Genomic DNA, 22,436 nt, shown 5'->3' on the forward strand with positions numbered 1-22,436 from the left:
GCTTAGTTTTTAAGCTAGGAAAGAAAGGCACCACTGAGCTAATTGTACTTGGCAGGAGGGCTGTTTTTCTGTTGCCACACACACAAACATTGCACAAATTGCTTTTTTTCTCTCTCTCCTCCTCCTTCCAAATTTTCAGTTGGAAAAATTTCCATGCTTGTTAAAGAGAGTGGCTTTTATTATGCTGGCCAGTAAATGATACCTAAATGCAAACCTGTTAAGTTTGGGAGGTGGGGGGTGGGGTGGGGTGGGTAAACAAACAGGGCCTTGTCAGTCTGTTCATGTTGGAAGCAGGTCAGCTGAAACTGAGTTACTGATGAGGATAATGATTACTACAAGGGGTGTGTCTGCTACCTCATGATTTTAAATGTGAAAACATTAAATTTCAATGTTTATTATACATTTGGAAGAAGAGATCAGTGTGATGGCTCAGTCCCTTATCTTCAGTGTTTTCAGAGGTTGCTTACTTTCTCACGTGTTTCTGAACTTCCTCGCTCCAGACTTTTTTTTGCTGGTAGTAGTTGAGCTGTTTTAAAGAGGCCCTTTGTTGACATGAGTCTAATATGCTGTTATGTTTAATATTTGCTGCTTTCCTCTTTTTCATTATATTTAACACCAAATTTAAAACAAATTAAAATGGAGAACAAAACATGGAAAGATTTAATAACTGGGCATTCATATTCTTGTGTTTTAAAATTTATGAACATGATCTCATGTCAAATGTATGGTGAATATTTAAAAATATTCCATGTAACTAGCATAATCTTGCTATTGTAGATCGGTATAAGCAGTGATGATTGTCTGGGGCACAATCTAGGCACTTTTAAATCCCACTGATTTTAGTAAATGTGTGAGTAACTCCGTCCCTTTGGGTTGGAGGGTTTGAACTGAGTGTATTCCGTTATAACAAGCTCATTTCTGCTTACAGAGCATGCATTGGAGATAAATGCATTTCATTTTGTGTTATCTCCATTTTGGATTTTTTTAGAATTCTAACAGAACTTAAACATTCCTTGAGGAAAGCACTTTGCAGCTGCAAGTTTAACATGACAATAGAATTCGGGAAATTCCTGAAGCAAATGTGTTAACTTTGGTGATGTTCTCATGGATTTTGCATGCAACCCCCCCCCCCCCCAATGCTATGTAATGCTTTTACTGTCCTTTTTGAGAGAGGTTACTGAGGTGTAAACAAAGAGTTTTCTCTGAGGAGGAATAAAAACCCTTTCTCTTGAATTATTGTTACTATGAAAACATAAACATTTTCAGAATAGGGCCTTCTCTTAATCTTTCTAGGATGGTTCCTTCCCCAAGAGAGGATTGCTGTATCTAGAAAGGGGAGCGATGGAGATATTACCACATGGCTTCACTGAACATGGTCTTCCTTTCAGGAAATAAACTTCTGTACATAAAGTGCATGAAAGTGTTATGGAAGTGAATCATATCCATCTGCATAACCCAATTATATGACCATGATCTATAAAACTAGAAGGGGATTTCCAAATCTCTCTTTTTTATGCCACAAACGTGCATTTGTTCATTTGAAGTGGTCTCTCCTGAGGTAGCACTTCCTTTGTAAGGGATATTCCTTGTAAGGGATATTGTAAGGGAAGTTGCTGTTGTTGTTGTTTAGTCGTTTCTGACTCTTCGTGACCCTATGGACTAGAGCATGCCAGGCACTCCTGTCTAATAATGATTGCCAAGTGGAAGGTAGGTGTGCACCACTGGATAGTGGTTTAGAGGTGGATGGTGATGATCAGTGATATGAATCTCTGTCTTCCTTGTCCTTTCATCATTCTCTTTTTGGAATTGTTTGCTGGATGACTGCCCTTGTGTTTTCCATCTCAGGTGCTGGTTTACACATCCATGCCTTTGCCTTTACTATGAACTGCTTGTATTGGGTGTTCCCTTCAACTTCTGCCAGTTAACTGTGTGAAAATCCCTGGTTGCCTCCTTGCTGCAAGGCTGTTGCAAGATGAATGAATGGACCACATTTGATGCCATGGGTATTACTGTACATAAAAAAATACAATCAATGGAGAAGGGGGCACACATTAATCTTCTTGGAGTACTTCAGAGCATGTGGCTATAATACACATAGTTGCAGGATCAGCGCCATGTTTGAGAGGCGCCACAACAGTGCTGCACTTCTGGCTGCCACCCTGGTGGGCCCTATGAACTTAACACGTGGTAGGAGGATGGGTGGCAGTACACATCCAGCAGCAGTGGAGATGAGCAATGGCACCCAACCCAGCATTCTGATAGGAAGCACCTGGTGAGGCTGCTATAGCTCCCAAAATGCCTCTGGATCCTACATTGGGGTCTAGAGGTATTCTGTAAATATTGATGTGGCATTTGCAGCCACGTCACTCAGTGCATCTCTTGAAATTATGGGCCATTAGAAACATTTTTAAAGAGGCCATCTTCAGTAGTGGGCTCTGGCATTTTGCTTTTACTTTCTCCACACTGAATTTCCATCATTTGCATCTAAAATATTCAGATGACCCTAACGAGTATAATTCATTTATTATGCTGTCAATGAATTGGCCCCAAATGCAAATTACATTCTATAAAATGTACAAAAAGCAGTGTATTTTCTTCCATATATATGACTTTGATGTCCCTTTTGGCTTATCTGCAGAGGCATTTTTCTGCACAGATTTTCTGCTTAATCATAACCTGGATTCCTCTGTCTGCGGCTTGCGTGGGAATCTGGCTTCAACAACACTGGTGACAAAATAATGCTGATAACCTGGTGGCCTTGTTGATGGGAGTGTGTGCTTCCTGTGGGGGGGATGTTTTTTACTTACGGTACTGGTAACAGGAAGACACCACTACTGCATAGCTGTGATTTGAGTCCGGTGAATGTTGGCAGGTTTGTGTGAAGCAGAAGTTGGAACTGGATTAGAAAGTTCATTTAGAAGTATGCAGTGGTGTTGACAGACAGACAGGGTCACTCTTAGTCTCTTTGCCCATTGTGTCACGCTCTTGTGGCCCAGTGTAGCAAGGAAGTATGAAATTACAGTACACAAACAAAAACAACTGGCAATTTAGAAACTGCTTTCCCATCTAATTAGGCCTCCCTTTCTGAAGAAGGTTGGAGTGAGGGAAGTATTCAGATGCATTTTCAAGTTAAGGAAAATATACAAGGCACCTTTTTGTTTCATTGCATTATTGTTATAATGGAGTCCGCAAGCTTCAACTGAGATCTGACCCAGATAATATGTGGAAAGGGAATACAACGTACAGTAGTCACTTCCTCAAAAATGTGCAGTCTGAATAGACAAGATGGATAAAGAAAGAGGAGGTAGAAGGTAGACTGAGAATAATTTGCCAACAGTGCAGAAGCTTATTGGGGCAGAGGCAAGAGGAGAATAAATGTGATCACTATTATTGGTTAATGTGTGGCATTAAAAAAAAAGGTATTGAAGCTGCAGAGGGGTAAAGTTACAACACATATTAATTTATTTGACATAGTTCAGTTTAAGATAGTAAGAATGAACTACGGTAACTTCACTGTGGTAACCAATGAGCCATGGGATTGCCCTACAGGAAGTAGAACAAATTTACAGTACAGTACAGTACTCAGTTTGGGCTTGGAGGTCAACTATCTTTGATCTTGAATTGATGTGGATCAGTCAGTTTTACCTAGTTCATTTGCTTTTTGTTGGTCAGCGTTAGAGTATACCAGGATAGTGGTGGAATTGGTAGGTAAATAAAATTGATGATGATAATGGTAGGTATGGATATGGAAATGTAAGGCAAGCTGTGGAGACAAAAGTGGTGCAATCTGTTTATGAACACAAAATAGTATTTTTTTCTGTTCATCTGGGCATCTATAAATGTTATGCCTGATAGTCACATATATTTAAGAACCAGCAAACTTGTACAGAATTTGACTACTCACTGGGGTAAAGATGCAAATCTTGCTGTGGCATTTCCTAGATTGCATATGGAATAACAGGCACTAAGTGACGTGTTCGTAGTTTGACTCTGGATTTATGCTGCACTGGAAACTTCATTTTAATTTCTTAAGGCTGCCACTTCTATGTTACAGTCCCATTAGGGAAGCTACTAGAACTACTGCTGCATGACTATGCTTTTTGCTGGTGTCTGCCAAGAATGTCTGGTATTGGTGGTGTGTAAATTCCGATGAGCCTGTTGCATACAATAGGGATGCTTACAAATTTTACATCCTGAGTAAAAAGGCCTACTATGACATGAGATAGCAAGTTTTGGGAGCCTTGACATTTTGGATCAATACTAGGGCCCTGTTCAAACAAATATAGGCCCCATGTGGGCATTTTGGGAACGTTTGGAGTGCATAGTGAATGATTGTGAGAACCAGATTTTCTGTGTGAACACTGGCCACACCATTGCTGCAATTTGTGTGGTTGTTGTGACCTGAAAAATATGGCTTCATGAACAATCAGGTTCTTCCTCCCACTTCTTCAGACAATACCTCAGCTTTAGCCTGGAGGTGATCTCTGCATGCTTCCTAGATTTTGTGCTATAGCCTAAGACTTCCTTTATGTGAACCTGTGGAAGAAGAATGAATGTGGTTGAAGCCTCTTCTGTGGCCTGTAGGTGAGGCAAAATTCTCAAAATGTGAGAATGTGCTATTGGGCTGCCCTCATGAAGCGTGCAGATGCCTCTGTGGTGAAGGTGGATCCTCTTCCTCTTATTCTGTAATATTTTTGCTTTTTGTTGGTATTGTGGTATTCTTGGGTAAGAAATAACAAAATGCCATCATTTGCAGAGAATAGTCTTCTACATCTTATATGGATGGTAGGGAAGACTGAATGTTAAAACAAAGGAAATTAGACCCATATGTGAGGACTAGGACCACTTCCCCCCCTCCCATTTCTACATGACAGCGTACATTACTTAGTTGCATATTACATAATTACTTCACTTACTTCCTGTAACAACAAAGCATGAATTGACTGCAAGTAATGTTTAGCAGTGTAACAGAAGGCAAACCCATTTTGTCTTTCTCTTCTCAAACTGCCTACTAGATATGCAATATCAAAAGCTGAGCCTGAGAGTTAACACTGCAAACTTCAGTTTTGCATTAATGTACAATTTGTTTTCAGACACAATTTGCTTGTGACCTGCTAAGTTGCAAGTTAATTTTTTAAACAGTGCTTAGCTTCTTTGTATGTAAATCCAGGAACTTTGGAGACCTTTGACAGCACTTAAATTCCGCACAAGTTCAAAGGATGTGCTGTATCCTGCAGAACCTACTTTGCATAGCACCTGTAAGCTTACTACATCATATCTAGTGTGGCAACCACACTATGAATACAAAAGCAGTATTGCTTTATTTATTTTTAAGCCTCCTTTGCATGACAATGGTCTTATGCTGATTCTGTTTTGAAAGATCAAAATAGATAGAGCTTCTTGCTTCTGACTGAGTGGGTGTCAGAAGGGAATATGCTTCATGTAGAGAATGTCACAAGCAAATGAGGAAACTCTTAGCCCAAACTGTCACCTACAGCCCATGCATAAATATTTACATATAATGGTAAGGAGCTTATTTTGTGAAAATAAGTTTACAGTAATTGCATCACATACATTGAGAATTAAGGGAAGTTCTGTTTATTTAATTTTTAACAGCTGCTAGCCTTTGCCCCTTTGGGTATTGTCATCCTGAATGTTGTTATTGCTTGATAAGGGACCCTTTGTTTTCTTTCCTCTTTCAGTAAAAGCCCAGAAGGTAATTGTTAGTGGTACATGGGCATGTTTGGATGCTGTTTTTAGAGCATAAAGACCATGGTTGCAGTCAAATGTACACAAAGTGTAACACAGAATGCAATTTCATTTTACTCCTTCATTGATGCTTATAGATTTGATTTTTGCAGCTGAAACCCATTGTGCATACAGTCATACCTCGTGTTACGTCCGCTTCATGTTGCGTCTTTTCAGGTTGCGTCCCATGGCAACCCGGAAGTACCGGAACAGGTTACTTCTGGGTTTCGTTGTTTGTGCATGCGCAGAAACGCTAAATCACACTTTGTGCCTGTGCAGAAGCACCAAATTGTACCACACGCCTTCGCAGAAGTGGCGCTCTAGCTGCATTTTGGGGGGGGATACAGACGGGCCTCCGGAACGGATCCCGTTCGTAACCAGAGGTACCACTGTACTATACCGGTAAGTCTGGTACAGAACTCAGATTTGTTAATGCAAGTGAAAGAGTGTAACTAGTTAACTGTGTTGCCTTGAAATGAAGTCTGCTTTCTGACAATGTATTTTATTGAGCATTCATCGTGATTGGCTTGCACAGTTTGAGGGGACATTATATGACACCCACTGCTTACTCATTTCAATTTGTTTGCAGGGAAGTTATATGATGCTGTGGCAAACAGCTGTTATCTCACACCTTTTCCTTATGCAAAAAGTCTTACTTTGTTGCACAAAGTGCCACATCCATTTTAATTAGGAAAAATGAACTAGATTGTATGCAAATAGCAGAAGCAGCCATAATTAACTAATTCACTGGGGAAGAGAGCAATGCAGTCTGCTAACCTGATAAGCAGATCTGTGATACCCCTACCTTATTGAAGAACCTCCAGCCTGTGGGCATAATTAGGCCTACCGGACTTCCCCAATTGGTCCATCTACAACATAGGGTGTGGGACAGGTAAAGATGCGACTGGCCAAATGAGGTTTGGCAGGTACCACCTATCTGCTTATTGGCTGCATTTGGGGTGTGGCTTTAAATCATACTTTGAGTGAGACATTTGTTGTAGCTGAGCAGATACTTCACCGTTATAGGTATCATTGGAATGAATTGGGAGTGGTTGGCTCAGTACTGTGCGACTTTGATCAAGTTCATGTCATGTTTTTATCAAGTGTTTCAGTCAGTTGATTTCTTCATTGGGTTGCAACTATCAGGGAAGTGGATTGTTGGTGGGATGGAAGCAGGAGGGAGACTCCCCCCCCCATTGTTGCTGGGAAGCAATGCTAAAGTTAGGGTAGGAGGAAGTACAGTGGGCTTCTGAAATGGTGAACAAATACTGCTTTATCATGAGGACTAAAAGTGGATTAATAAGCCACTTCTATATTTTGCTAGGTAAATGGTAGGTTTTTGAAAAAAGAAAATTTGACAATTAAATTAGATTGCCAGTGCCTTTCTTCCTTTGTAGATATGGCTTGGTTGGAAAGGAGATTTTTCCTTTGCGGCTGTGTCTTGAACTTGACCATGCCTAACACCATAGATGATGTCATGAGCAGGAGAGGTAACTGTGGTTTGCCCCAAATGGCCTGGCTAGGGGTTGGCTAGATGACCCTTGTAGGTCCCTTCCAGCTCTACGATTAGGCCCATGACCCACAATTTCCCTACCACTGCACTATACCAAAGGGAGCAAATGCATTCGTAGGAAATAAATGTGATTTCTTTGGAGCTTTGAAATTTCTTTGCTTGTCCCTGGCCTGGAAATTGAGTTCAGTCAAGTGGGCATAATAATATAAAGTAGGAGGAAGCAAATAATTTCTAGTTGTGCAGGAAAATAAGTCCCATTGAAAAGCAGGAACTCTCATCTAGAATACAGCATATTGTAACAAAGGGATGAGGAGAAAGAGATGTGGTATGTTTTCTACAAACTGAGTTTAAGCATGCTTGTTTCTTGGATTAAACGCAAACATTTTTTAGCGTGGAATGAAGATTCTTTCTCTTGTCTGCTAAATCTGGATAAATAATTTTAGGTGTTCTGTTCTAACATCTGGTGTGCATTGCTTCTGTTCAGTCCCCCACCCCACCCCCAGCTTGCATGCTGTGGCATCTTAGAAAGCTAGCACAGTCATTCTGTGGTTGGCTTAAATTAAATCACATGGAGCCAGCTAGAAGAATGCTGACATGCACAGTTTTCATGCTGAACACACTGAAACCACAGGCTGGAGTTAGAGAGAACTTCTCACTGTTTTGAGTCTAGACACTAGGCTGCAACATAAAAAAAGAGAGAATAAAAGTGCCATCAGGCAAAGTTCTAATCACTGCAACCCTGTTTTTGAAAAATCTGAAAACTAAAAAAAAGAAAAGAAAGAAAAATCTGAAACTTTTTGTTGAAACCTACAAACACTTAGGACTCCTGAAAGTAGCTATAACCAAATGCATTTTAGGTTTTCACCCCACACCTGTTCGCTACATATCGCCAAATGCTTATAATAGGTGGTGGGACATTCATAGTTCTCTAAAAAATCATTTGAATGCAAGTGGGCCAGTCTCAAATATGAAAAGTTAAATGTCCACAACAGCATTGTGCAGCTTTGCATCTTGACCACTAGTGCTCTAGTCCACTTTCATTTTTCATTTTTATTAGAAATGTCCTGACTTTTCAAAATTTTCTGGGTTTTTTAGTGCTTCGTCTGAGAGCAGGAGTTGGTTTTTCATGCTCCAGGTGCATAGCTTTGCTGGTGCAACATGACTTCCATTTGCTGGTGCAACATGACTTCCATTTCCCGCTCCTCCCCTCTGCAGCACCAAAATCCACTTGGGAGGGTCTCCCAGCCCTCAAACTGATTTTGAGGCTACATGGGGGACAGGAGAGGAAATGGAAGCTCTGATGCGCTTATAGAAGCCTGTTGCGGCATCGTGGAACTGTACCACCGGCATCAGCTCACTGCCCTCGCCCACCTCCAAGATGCTGCGCCGAAGCAGCACTGCGCCCGGAGCCTCCATCTGCTGGGGCCACCGTGGCATGAAGCGGCCAGCTGAGCCGGAAGGCGCCGCAGCCAGCCTCCACCTCTTCCCCGTTGGAGGAGCTGCCCTCCAGCTGCTGCCCGCCTCCTCCAGCACTGCCGGCAGCGCTGTCCTTCCTAAAAAACTCTGGGAAATGGGGGGGGGGGTGGCGGTGGAGGGAGCTTTGCACCACGGCGCCGGATATGCTTAAGACGGTCCTGCCAGCCAGTCACTAGTTCCCACATGTGAAACATTAGCACATCAAGAATCCTGATCCTAGATGCAAACTTGCACTGAAATTATACCAAACATTTGCACATCTATCTAAAAATAGGACCTTTCACCAGCTAGCTGGTTGGGGCACCAATGCCAACCAATGGCTAAAAGATGCTTCCCTTCCCAACCCTATTATTCCTTTGCTTGTGTGACTGCTTCTGCCACTCCTGTCCTTTAGAGAGGGAATATTTTAATCCTTGAAATCATGCTGGGATTTGCCACTCTTATCTCAGCACAATTGCAGGAGTGAAGAGAAATATTTCCCTCCACCACCACTCCAGTGAGACATGAGCGAGCCCTCATCCTTGTCCTAATCTTGTCGCTCCCAGATTCACATTCCACCAGGGTGGGAGGGGATGTTCTCTCTCTTAGTGATCATGGGAAGTGAATAGTTACAGGTAGGTAGCCGTGTTGGTCTGAGTCGAAGCAAAATAAAAAAATTCCTTCAGTAGCACCTTAAAGACCAACTTAAGTTTTTATTTTGGTATGAGCTTTCGTGTGCATGCACACTTCGTCAGATACACTGAAACAGAATCCACCAGACCCTTATGTATATCCCACCCCCCACCCTCTGAATATATGTTGAATTTCTACTCCAATCAGACTCAGCCAGTTGACCAGTGGCCAGAGGTGATTGGAGTGTGAATCCAGCAAATTCTGTAGGGCACCATGCTGGCCACCCTGGAGTAGGTAATGGGTTAAAAAAGGAGAAAAGTTAGCCAAAATAGACACAAAATCATTAGCTGGTTTAATGAACCTTAGCCAAAGCATAAACTATTAAAAAGTTTAAATTTTTTATCCCTGATTTTATTTACATGCATCTTTATATAGTAAGAAGGGAGAGGCTGTATCTTATGCCAGTTCCACTTACATATTTTCTGTCTCTCTTCTCCCCACACTCCTGTGCAACAACAGCAACACAATTTCATCAGGGATTGTTTCAGCTCGCAGCTGCATCCCCTCACTGCACCTTGAGCTTTATCATTCAATCCCATCTGCTTCACTGGGGTAGTTATGCTAAATCAGTTTTCAATAGCCACAGGAAAACAGCATCATCTGGAACATTAGAGGAGACTTTGCCTAGTTTGTACTGTGAGGCTGGGGGCAGGGAAGGGTTTGTTTGCTTAAGGAAGCTTACCCTTTCCTTTCTGCGAACTGCTGCAGCTATACTTGCCCTCTGTCTGCTCCATACTTTGCAGTGGTTCTCTGTTCCAAGAAACTGCTTCCTGTTCCTTGTTCATATGGATCATATTTTGGGAGATTATCTGGTGAAGAACAAAGGATGAAAGTTGTTGCATTTGATGACCAAAGCATGTGATAGGATACTGATCATTCCATTTAGTAAGTAACCTGGTGCCAGATAAATTCAGGCACATGACAGAAGGGCATGCTGTGTAAGGAGCATTTCCAAGCACTGACTTTATTTGTATAGATAAAGGTAACGGTAAAGGCATTTAGGTCCAGTCGTGACCGACTCTGGAGTTGCGGCACTCATCTCGCGTTATTGGCCGAGGGAGCCGGCATACAGCTTCCAGGTCATGTGGCCAGCATGACAAAACCGCTTCTGGCGAACCAGAGCAGCACATGGAAACGTCGTTTACCTTCCCACTGCAGCGGTACCTATTTATCTACTTGCACTTTGACGTGCTTCCGAACTACTAGGTTGGCAGGAGCTGGGACCGAGCAACGGGAGCTCACCCCGTCACAGGGATTCGAACCGCCGACCTTCTGATCGGCAAGCCCTAGGCTCTGTGGTTTAAACCACAGCGCCACCCGCGTCCCGTAGCACTGCAGACAGGACTAAGTAATTGGTCATCAGTCAGCCTCTGAATTCTTCTAGTATTTTGCATGAAACTTTTAGGGACTTTCAGAGTGTTCTTGTAGTTTTTCCTCTGCTCTGAGTCACTGTGCCTTTTTGAGTTTTATGTAATGCTTTTAAAAATCCCCACCATTATCGTATATTTTTACCATTCATATTATCTATAGTATTTTGCTTTTTGTCATGCGACATTCTGAGTAGGTCTACCCTGTAAGAGAATCCAATAGCATGTCTTCTTGTGTCTTCAGTTCCAAAACTGATTTTCCACTTATCCTTACAAATTTATCAATGTTTTTCTCTTGTGCCCGCTTTTGTCAGTATAATGGTGTGATCCTGCCCTCCACATTAACAGTGAAGGGAACATTTGCTATGATCCACCTCCCTTCATTTTTCATATTAGTTTATTTATTTAATTTTTGTATAGCTTCCCATAAAACAGCCTGAAGCAATTTTTTAACAATTTTTGTTAAAAAGAAAGTCAGCACAGAAAGGAGAAACAGTAATTTGATTGAATTGAAGCCCTCAATACAGTACCTTTGGTTGTTTATGCCAGGGATCAGCAACCTTTTTCAGCCGTGGGCCGGTCCACCGTCTCTCAGACCATGTGGGGGGCCGGACTATATTTTGAAAAATAATAATGAATGAATTCCTATGCCCCACAAATAACCCAGAGATGCATTTTAAATAAAAGTACACATTCTACTCATGTAAAAACATGCTGATTCCTGGACCGTCCGTGGGCCGGATTGAGAAGGCGATTGGACCACATCCAGCCCATGGGCCTTAGGTTGCCTACCCCTGGTTTATGCTATAATCAGCTGCTGCTTATAGCAGTGTTATTTTCCCTCAACTTTCAAAATGACTCCCTTGCAGACGAAAGCTAACATTTTTTTAAAAAAAATTGGCTCTAGATTTGCATTGTTGTCACAAAAAACTAACTTTATGGTCAATAATGTTGGATGTGGCAAACTCTAAAAAACTCAGTGGAGCCTTTCACCCAGTTTCACACATCCAGCCACAGCTATAAGAGCTTCTTGAAACTGCAACTATATGGAAGAACTCGCTATTCCATTCTAGCAACCCACCCTACTGTCTAAATCCTTTGCTTTTCTTTGCAGTTTACTGCAACTATGTGATGAGCCATTGATATCAACAAATGTTTCTCTATGCCAGGCACCCCCTGTTATGTCGTGAGTGCGATTTCAGCTCTTCGTGAAGTCAGCTCAGAAGAGTGATTCAGCATACTAGCAAGGAACTGCTAGGAGTCAAGTATAACAAGAACAGTCTTCTTTATTGCAGCAGGAATCTTGACTAACAGGAGGGAAAGGGTGAGCTCCTTTTATACTCTCAGGAGCAGGGGTTGGGGAAAGGATACATTTAGATTTTGGCGGGACCCTATCAGAGTGAGGATCCAAATTGTGCTAACAAGTTAACCAATAGCAACTGTCACCGCACCCATTTGAATCGCCCTGGAGCAGGAAAGGTAGTTACAGGATTAGCAGAGAAACTCGTGTACACAAATTAAACCAATACATAACACACCCAAACCTGGCCCTCCAGCTGTTTTGGGACTACAATTCCCATCATCCCTGACGACTGGTCCTGTTAGCTAGGGATGATGGGAGTTGTAGTCCCAAAACAGCTGGAGGGCAGAGTTTGGGTATGCCTTCTCTATGCGGCTGCATTTCAACTGTCATGCTTTTGATTCCAAGTGTAAATGGAAACTTTCACAAGCACACACTTCTCCCTGAAAATGGTAGTATATATTTCACTTCCTCTGCAAGGGATTTTCGAGGTTTCCCTCATTTCAAGCACTTCTTTCCCTCATAATGGAGTTCTGTAACTGAGACGTCATGTCCTGTGGGAACAGATGCAACATGGAATCCAAATCTGCTTTTTAGAAAAGGTCTCTCACACACAGCAGTTTGCCCTCTCATCCAGAAGCATGTTGAGATGTAACACCACAGTTTGCCTCTTCCTCTGGATGGCCCGAGTGATAATTTGCTTTAGAATTTTTTCTCCATTCCTCCCAATTGGCTGCTGCTTCTTTTTTAAAGCAGTCAGCAGTAAATGAAATGGTTAATTATGAAACCCAGGTTTTAGCATTTCATTTCCTCTCTCATGGCAATTTCTTATGACTGGACTATTCCTGGAAAGGAGTGGGTTTGTACTTTCTTCCCCTGATAGACATTATCATAATAGCACAGAAGAAAGTAAATTCATCCTGGCCCCTTCCCATCATGCAACAGTCTGTTTAGACCTCAATCCATTCCTGGTTTCAAGGGTCTAGTCATAGTTTGGGCTTTTCTCAGATACTCTCTGCCTTAATCAAAAGCTGTAATCTGAACAGTGGTGGTGGTATTTGTTTGTTTGTGATTTTATATATATAATATCTGCAGTGGGACTGAACTGGTTGAGTTGGGCTCTAAGAGTTAGAAGAAATCTCTCCAGAGGATGATGAAACTTATCATCTTTTGAGTTCCCTATTGTTAACTATTAAATGGAGGAGACAGATACATGGGGAAAGTAGCCTGCTGTACAATACAGTACCAGGTTACCTTTCAAAGAATAACCCGAAGTTTTTAATAGACAGTGAAAAGTTGACGTGATTATTTGGTTTGCAAGGGACACCAAATGTTAAAGGAGATATTAGTCACTCCAGTTGGCAGCTAGCCCGATGAAGCCCTTAATTTCTTTTTAAGATAAGATATCTTTATTGTCATTGTCCCCTTGCGGGAACAACGAAATTACTCGGTTGCTACATCCACTTTTGACAAGTTTGGCTTAAATATGCAGGCTGTCTTGATTCCAAATTTTGGAGACAGGAATGTCAAGACTATTGCCAGAGTCATAATTACGATAATGAGGCTAAAAGTTCTAGTGTAGGGTGACTTGTAGGAAAGCATGAATAACAAACGTACCAACTTCCTGCTCTGTGCTGCTGGAGGGGGGGCGAAGATATGGCAACGTGTCTGTCTGCTGGGCTTGTGCCAATGGGGTAACGGGGCTGCTATAGAACCTATTTCCCCCTGCACTTGCTCTGTGTAGTGCAGTAGTAGCAAGCTTAGGATCTGGAAATGGGCTGTGGCAGAGGCAGAGCCGAGCCATAGACCTGCTGAATACAAAGCTGCTCTCCCACTCCTGTTTTGTGGGAAGCTAGCACAGCAGGGGGGGGGGGGGAATACCCCAGCTTCCATCATGTCCAGTATAATCAACCAGAGTTCAGATGTAGTGGTCCATCTGCTGCTCCATCCCAATGCTCCCGGTCAGGGTTAGGATTGCTCTGATAATCTTTTGGCCCCTTAATGACTAGAGTTCAAATCACATGAGGTTATCACTAAATTGGTTGCTAAGAGTAGTAAAGGGAGATAGCTTTGCATCTGCTGGGCAGACATAAAGGTTTGCACAAACAACTTACTCAGAATAGAAGGAGTGGAGTAGCCAGTTGTGGTGACTAAGGTTTCACTGCAGCATGCCTAATGTCATGGACCGGCTAGATGCCGAGGAGTGGTGGGAGGCACCAGCTGGGGAACCCCCCGTAGAAAGAAGAGAGCAGACTCAGGAGGAGGTTCCAGAAGCTGAAGAGGCAACAGGGTTTAGTGAGTAGGAAGAGGCTGGGGCAGAGAGCAGTCCAGGCTCAAAAGCAGAAGAGGAGGGGACCCAAGAGGCAGCTATGAGGCAGGCTGCTGAAGAAGCCAGGGAAGTTTCCCCTCCTGCTGTGACCAGCTCTCCTCCCCGCTGGTCTCCCAGAATATGTGGAGAAATGAAGAGGGTGGAGCAAATGGAAGCAAGATGATGGAGCCATAGGCTGTTGGGGAAGGAACCCAGGGGAGGAGCCTTAGAGAGTGGTGGGAAGGCAGGGACCTCCAGTTCTCGCAGCTTCCTCATAGGGGGCAAGACCTACTGGGAAAAATTGCTGTGATCACTAGGCCTGCACTGTTCTGGTTCCTTTGAATAAAGAATTAACCGCTGACACTGGGTGTTTTATTGCTGACCTACTCCTGACTCTGGCTCCTGACACTTAAATGCATGCATCACTGTCCATAAGTAAAACCAAGGTTTAATTTAAGCAATATTTCAACCTCTTTTTCATCTTGTTGTAAAACTGGAATTCATGTTTGGCACTAAAAAACGTCAGGATTCCACATTAAGATGTTGCTATAAGCACAAGTTCTAACTCATTTTAATGTTGTAACCATAATCTTGCACAAATTTACTTTTGAAGTGGAAGGGCAGTCATTAAGCTTTGATCATTTTCACCCAGTGACAGACAGGCCTTTGATCATTTTCGCTTTCCTGTGTCTTGTGTTTCAAACAAGTTGCTTTCCTGGATAACAGAGAAAAAGAAGACAAGGATTCAGTGATGCTATGACTCTGGGAAAGCAGTAGTAATTTGAACTCCATATCTAATGTATTACATACATTAGATGAACAGTTTTGTGTGTTCACAGATTTTTATTTTTAGGCTTCTTAAAATTTCAGGCTTTTTCTTAGAGTATTGATGTTTGGATCAGTGTTGAAGACAAAATGGAGAAATCTCCTATTCAGTACATTTAATTTTCTGAATGTACCCACCTGTGGAAACTAAAATAGCTTTTCCATGCATCCAAAATACAACATTTCAATGGAATGTTTAATTAAGCATATATGACCCAAACCATGCAAGGGAAATCCATGGACATTAACATAGTTCACAACCTTCACCAGCCTGGTATCTCCAGACATTTTGGACAATAGCTACGATCAGCAGCAGGGAGCACAGCTGGGCACCAGGTTGGTAAAGCCTGATAGAGCTAATGAGATGCACATTTGGATATACATCCCCATCTGGATTATGATGACTTATCTGGGTTCCATTGAACTGGCTGAAGAAGTCTTTTGATGTTCATCTCCATCTGGGGCAACCAGTTGTGCTCTACTAGTTATCTGAGGGGGTTGTATGAATTTTCTTTGTCATACAGAAATTTTCTTTGTCCTACACTCTTATCCTTGTGTAGTTCTTCACATTGATGTGCACCAAGGCTTTTCATTTGAGCCACAAAGTAGGAAAACTAAACATAGAAAGAGCTTATTATGTTTAAGTAAATCAAAATATATTTTCCAAGCCAACTTTTTTGAATGTCTACCTTTTTCGACATTTCAGATTTGAAAAATTGGATATACTCTGAAGCAAATTCTTGTGATTGCTGTAGTGCTTTCTCCAGCCACTGTGATTGTGGGAATTGCTGCTAATCAAAACTGAAGTGTGCTTGTGTGTAAGAGTACATACCTGGGAATGGCTGAGATTGTTGATGTGGGGTGTGCCAGCTGCCTTGAGTATTGCTTGCATTTGAAGTACAGTACTTTAAGGAATTGAATATTTGAATTGTTGGATGTCAACATGCTGCTCTTTATAAGTAAAAAAAATGCAGTCATGTGGCTGTTTCTAACAGAAACTTTGTGACTCCTATGTGTATGTTTATAAGTTTATGCGGTGCACATTCTTGGAGGCTATAATTTGTTGACATCATCCTGTCTGGGAGAATTGAAGTGTAATTTGCAGCCACCTAGGACCTCCAGTACCTCTGCCAACAAATTGTTAAAATGGGCTGCTCAAGTTGAGGATCCATGATTAGAATGGTGAAAATTCCACATAGCAAAGTGTTGGTTACCACAAACTTGTGCTGAAATAACTATCACTTACATTCTCTAGTAGCATACGTTTGAAAGGAAAATAAATAGAAATATAGTTAATTAGGGAAACCAAGGAGGAAGGTCAAGATGGGGAAAAAAATTCCATTAATTTCTATCCATGATCATATGTAGCCAAAGACCTTTCCAAAAGTAAGATACAAGCGCTTTATTGGACCCTAAGGAAGTTATTGGAAAAGATGTTTCACATCCCCTGCCCCCTGCAACTCCTGAAAAGTGTCTGAATAATGTGGGATGGGGCACAGGGGCTGCTGGTGAGAAGAGGGGACAGAGTCATGAACTTTCTCAAATTAACTTATCTTCTGGGCCAAGCTAATACATCTTGTGATGAAAAAACAAACAAACAAACTTAAAATACATATTTTAAAAATATGTTACTACCCTTCATTATCACTGCTGGATAGAACAATCAATCTTATCAACTGAAGTCTGCACAGTTAGCTTTGATTCCTGCTAAATTCTTTTTCATAACTTTCATGGCAGCAATGACAGAGGCTGCACGCTAGGTCACATGTTTGTCTATATCAATTAGCAAATAAAAAATCATATTAATTTTTAAGGATTATACAAGGGGCATCGTAAAACCTAATGGATAATGACAATACTTGTTCGTGATTTAATTATGGATGAGAAAGTAAAGTATGGACTTCTGGCAGCTGCTCCTACATGAGATGACTGTAGAACCCAATCAGCCCCTTTGTACCATAGAGAGCTGTAGATGATGAAGCAGGCCAGGCAAGGACCAGATTATAAATGGTATGAGCCTCGTTCTCAAGCAGATTGCACACTAGCTAGAGGACACAATCTCATGCCTACGACTTACTTTGCTAGCTGTAGTATGTAGTAATTGTTCAGCAGCGCTTTGTGGTCTGAAAGTTGATTACTCCTGCTTTGTTGGATGTACAAAGTGCCCTTGGAGACCCTCTATGACCATTTTGCTTTGAACTTTGAGGAGAAACTTGCTGTACTCAGGAAGGACCTGAGTTTCTGCCGTCTCTGTTGAGGTGTCCAGTGCCACATCTAACGTGATGTGGTGGGATCAATTTCAGCAGATAAGGCATGATGATGTGGACAGCGTGCTTGCAACAATGCGTCTGACCATATTTGAGCCTTTGTCTTCTTGGCTAATAAAACTAGCAGAGACAGTGTGACTGGTTGTGTTCAGCATGTGGTTAACACATCATTGGGTGAGGCGGTGCTCTCCATTATCCTCAAAGAGGCAGTGATGTTGTCACTCTTCAGGAAGTCTATAATATACCCACTGTACAAAGCAACTACGGACTAGTCACACACACCCTGTTTTAAAGCAGTGTACAGTGGGACCTTGGTTTGCATCTGTCTTGGTTTGCATACATTTTGGATTACAAACACATCAAACCCGGAAGTGCGTGTCCCGGTTTGCCACCTTTTTTTTTTTACAACCCATTTTTTTGGATTATGAAATTTTTTTGGGGGGGAGGTCCCATTGGTGAAAGCTCACCTTGGGTTACAACCTGTCTTGGTTTACAAACGGACCTCCGGAGCAGATTATGGTTGTAAACCAAGGTACCACAGTACTGGAGAAAGTTGTGGTGGAGCAGGTGTAGGCATTCCTGCAAGATACCAATTATCTAGACCCTTCCCAGCCAGGCCTGGTTATGGGATTCAATCAGTCTTGGTGACCTTTATCAAAAGGTTGAATGCAGTGCTGGGCTGGATGAGGGCCAATAAACAAGTTGAATCCTGGTAAGATGGATGTGCTGCATGTGATGTGCTGTTTTAGTGTCCAGGAGCTAGGCAGATTGCCTGATCTCATGGGATTGCACACAGGGAGCAAATTCAAAGCCTGGGGTTGTCCCTAGATCCAACTTTTTCAGGGAAGGGTCAAATGGCCTTTGTGGCTAGGAGTGCTTTATATAAACTTTGCTTGTTAAGAAAATTAGAGGTGTTCTTGGATCGGGATAGCTTTGCCAGTGTGCTTCAGGGTTTGGTGATCTCAACATTTGACTACTGCAATGTACTCCATATGTGGCTTCACTTGTACCAGCTGTTGATAGAGGCTTCCTATCAACAGAGCATAAAATTTTGCAGATAAAGTCGCTCAGATTCGGAAAGAGGTAGACTCCACCGTGGGGGCAGGGCCGGGGCAGGGGAGTGCTAGAGTCCTGTCTAGTCAAGTTTTGTGGGATCAATTTCAATCTGTTACCTCCGAGGATGTGGACAGGCTGCTTCGACGAGTGAAACCAACCACCTGTCTCCTTGATCCTTGCCCATCCTGGCTTATAAAAGCTAGCCAGGAAGGGCTGGGCGATGGGCTTCGCGGGTTGGTAAATGCTTCTCTCCATGAAGGAGCCTTCCCAGACCCGCTGAAAGAGGCGGTTATTAAACCGCTTCTTAAAAAACCATCTTTAGATCCGGCCAATATGGCCAACTATCGCCCAGTCTCAAATCTTCCATTCTTGGGCAAGGTGGTTGAGCGAGTGGTTGCTGAACAACTTCAGGCACGCCTGGAAGAAGCGGACCATTTGGATCCCTTCCAGTCAGGATTCAGGCCTCATCATGGGACTGAAACTGCCTTGGTCGCACTGGTCGATGATCTCCGGCGGGCTAGGGACAAAGGTAAGAGCTGTTTCCTTGTTCTGCTGGATCTCTCAGCGGCTTTTGACACCATCGACCATAACATCCTTCTGGATCGTCTAGAGGGTTTGGGAGCTGGGGGCACTGTCATGCAGTGGTTCCGCTCCTTCCTCCTGGGCCGTGTTCAGAAAGTGGTGGTGGGGGATGAGTGTTCAGACCCCTGGGCTCTCACTTGTGGGGTGCCTCAGGGTTCTGTCCTCTCCCCCATGCTTTTTAACATCTATATGCAGCCGCTGGGAGAGATCATCAGGGGGTTTGGGCTGGGTGTCCATCAGTATGCTGATGATACCCAGCTCTACCTCTCTTTTAAATCAGAACCAGTGAAGGCAGTGAAGGTCCTGTGTGAGTGCTTGGAGGCGGTTGGAGGATGGATGGCGGCTAACAGATTGAGATTGAATCCTGACAAGACAGAAGTACTGTTTGTGGGGGACAGGAGGCGGGCGGGTGTGGAGGACTCCCTGGTCCTGAATGGGGTAACTGTGCCCCTGAAAGACCAGGTGCGCAGCCTGGGAGTCATCTTAGACTCACAGCTGTCCATGGAGGCACAGGTCAACTCTGTGTCCAAGACAGCTGTTTATCAGCTCCATCTGGTACGCAGGCTGAGTCCCTACCTGCCCACTGACTGTCTCTCCAGAGTGGTGCATGCTCTAGTTATCTCTCGCTTGGACTACTGCAATGCGCTCTACGTGGGGCTACCTTTGAAGGTGACCCGGAAACTACAACTAATCCAGAATGCGGCAGCTAGACTGGTGACTGGGAGCGGCCGCCGAGACCACATAACACCGGTCCTGAAAGACCTACATTGGCTCCCAGTACGTTTCCGAGCACAATTCAAAGTGTTGGTGTTGACCTTTAAAGCCCTAAACGGCCTCGGTCCGGTATACCTGAAGGAGCGTCTCCACCCCCATCGTTCTGCCCGGACACTGAGGTCCAGCTCCGAGGGCCTTCTGGCGGTTCCCTCACTACGAGAAGCCAAGTTACAGGGAACCAGGCAGAGGGCCTTCTCGGTAGTGGCACCCACCCTGTGGAATGCCCTCCCACTAGAGGTCAAAGAGAACAACAATTACCAGACCTTTAGAAGGCATCTCAAGGCAGCCCTGTTTAGGGAAGCTTTTAATGTTTGATGGATTTCTGAATTTTAATGTTTGATGGATCTCTGTATTTTAGAATTTCTGTTTTGTTGGAAGCCGCCCAGAGTGGCTGGGGGAACCCGGCCAGATGGGCGGGGTATAAATAATAAATTATTATTATTATTATTATTATTATTATCTCTCATTGGGGATCTGTATTGGCTAACCTATATGCTAGCTAACCTTGCTGTTAGTATACAACAGCCTGGGACCAGCTTACTTGAAGGACTACTTTGTACCATATATTCTGTTCAATCATTGCATTAAACCAGAGAAGCACTATTAAGAATTCACCTTGCTTCTGCAAGACAGAGGGCATTTCGTGTGTCTTAAGCAGGCACCCCCAAACTTCGGCCCTCCAGATGTTTTGGACTACAATTCCCATCATCCCTGACCACTGGTCCTCTTAGCTAGGGATCATGGGAGTTGTAGGCCAAAACATCTGGAGGGCCGCAGTTTGGGGATGCCTGGTCTTAAGCCTTGGTTGTGGAATACTTTGCCTATTATTATTATTAAGCAAGTACTGTTGATACTTTGTTTCAGATCCTTTCTTAAGAATCTGTTGACAGACCTTTCCTGATGTATATAGCTCAATCATACGTTTTTGTGTATCAGTATCCATATGTTGGCTAGTTATTTTTTCCAGTTTTATAATAATATTGCAAGGTTCTGGTTAACCTCCAATGCAAAAATGCTAGAATACCTTCATATATGCAATCTTCTGCATGTTTACACAGAAGTAAAGCACACTATGTTTGTTCAAATAATATTTTTTTAAATTGTCCAGTAGCACCTTTAGAGACCAGCTAAGTTTGTTCTGGGTATAAGCTTTTGTGTGCATGCACACTTCTTCAGTGGGACTTATTCCCTAGTAAGTGTGTTTTGGATTGCAGCCTGCTTTCCACGCTAGTTTTCAGTATTCAGTGTGTTCGAATGTAGCTCTATGAATTCTTATTAAAGGTTAAAATCTGTGAAATCATCTACATGTTCAGCGTATATGGTACATATGAAGACAAATAAACTAAGTTTAAATCCTTTTTCAAAGTAGCCTCATCTATATTATTTCAAATAATATTTTTCTGCATATCCTCTGGCAAACAATTGAGCTTAGTTCATGAAAAGCCTTGCTAAGTCCTAAGGTGGACTCACAATGCACTCTGTTACTAATGGGCAATACAGTGTTGAGTTCAATCAAACATTTATTCAGTAAACTTATATAATACAGTCATCATAGTTTCAACCAATGAATAGCAATTGTTCATAAGCTTTACTTTCAGCTCTCAGTATTTCACACTCTAACCTGAATAGGGTAGACAGCATATATTTAGGTAAGAACAGCAATACTCAGAGTGATTTTTGGGATGGTTCTAAATCTTTCATCATTAAAATACCCCAAACCTCAGCCTGATAAAGCATCTAGACAATTACTTTATGTTTCTAAATGGATAAATAAGGATTCTCCAAATACCTGCTTCTTCTTTTGATAGGTGTACATTCCCATTTCTTTATGGTGTTTATATCAAACTTCACAAATAAGCAGAGAAGTTCAAATTTGAGATAGGCATTTTCCACATCGGAGAAGGAGAGCAGCAGTCCTGTGAACCTCATTCCCTTTGGGAAGACATACGGTACTATAAATTATAGTCAAAAGTAGCTGTAATTTCCCCGTTAATTAAAATGCAACTCTGTGAAATGTTCAATAGCTGCATATATATTTGTCTGATATAAATGCCCTTTGTAGCAGAAAAGTCTGGAGATTGGAATGCAAAACAGAGTTTGTTACTGTTGTAGTGAGTAGCTTTATTGGTGATGCATGAAAAGAGTCCAGGGTCTGAATGACAGTGTGGTCAGTCTCTCAGTGAACACCATAAAGCCAACTAAGAATAGTTCACTAAGATTACACATGCACTTTAAATTTAGGTACATATTTATGTAGCATGGTAAAAATGGACCCTGGAATAGCATACACTGGAAGTCTTGACTTGTGAAGTATGAAAAATAATCAGTTGTCACTGGGGGTTAGCGTGGGGTGCTAAGAGACTTAGTTGAGTTTTTTAAATTGTTTCTCTGTAACTTGTGTTCGTCTGGCAACTTCTTCAAGAAACTTGGTCTATGCTTTAATCCTTTTGAGCAGCTTTTGAAGTATCCTATAGCGGATGTGCAATGACCATCGCTTAATAGAGAAACAACATGTTACCAGAAGTATTGTTTCTTTAAGTTCTCCAGT

At 42.5% G+C, this 22,436-nt stretch overlaps 1 protein-coding gene across 2 annotated transcripts in view; it reads left to right on the forward strand.

The window, feature by feature from the left end:
* Nucleotides 1-22,436, forward strand: part of VGLL4 (vestigial like family member 4) — a 99,793-nt gene that overhangs the window by 33,718 nt on the left and 43,639 nt on the right. The window lies entirely within an intron of this gene.

Source organism: Zootoca vivipara, chromosome 2, assembly GCF_963506605.1.
Source record: "Zootoca vivipara chromosome 2, rZooViv1.1, whole genome shotgun sequence".
Classification (NCBI taxonomy): domain Eukaryota; kingdom Metazoa; phylum Chordata; class Lepidosauria; order Squamata; family Lacertidae; genus Zootoca; species Zootoca vivipara.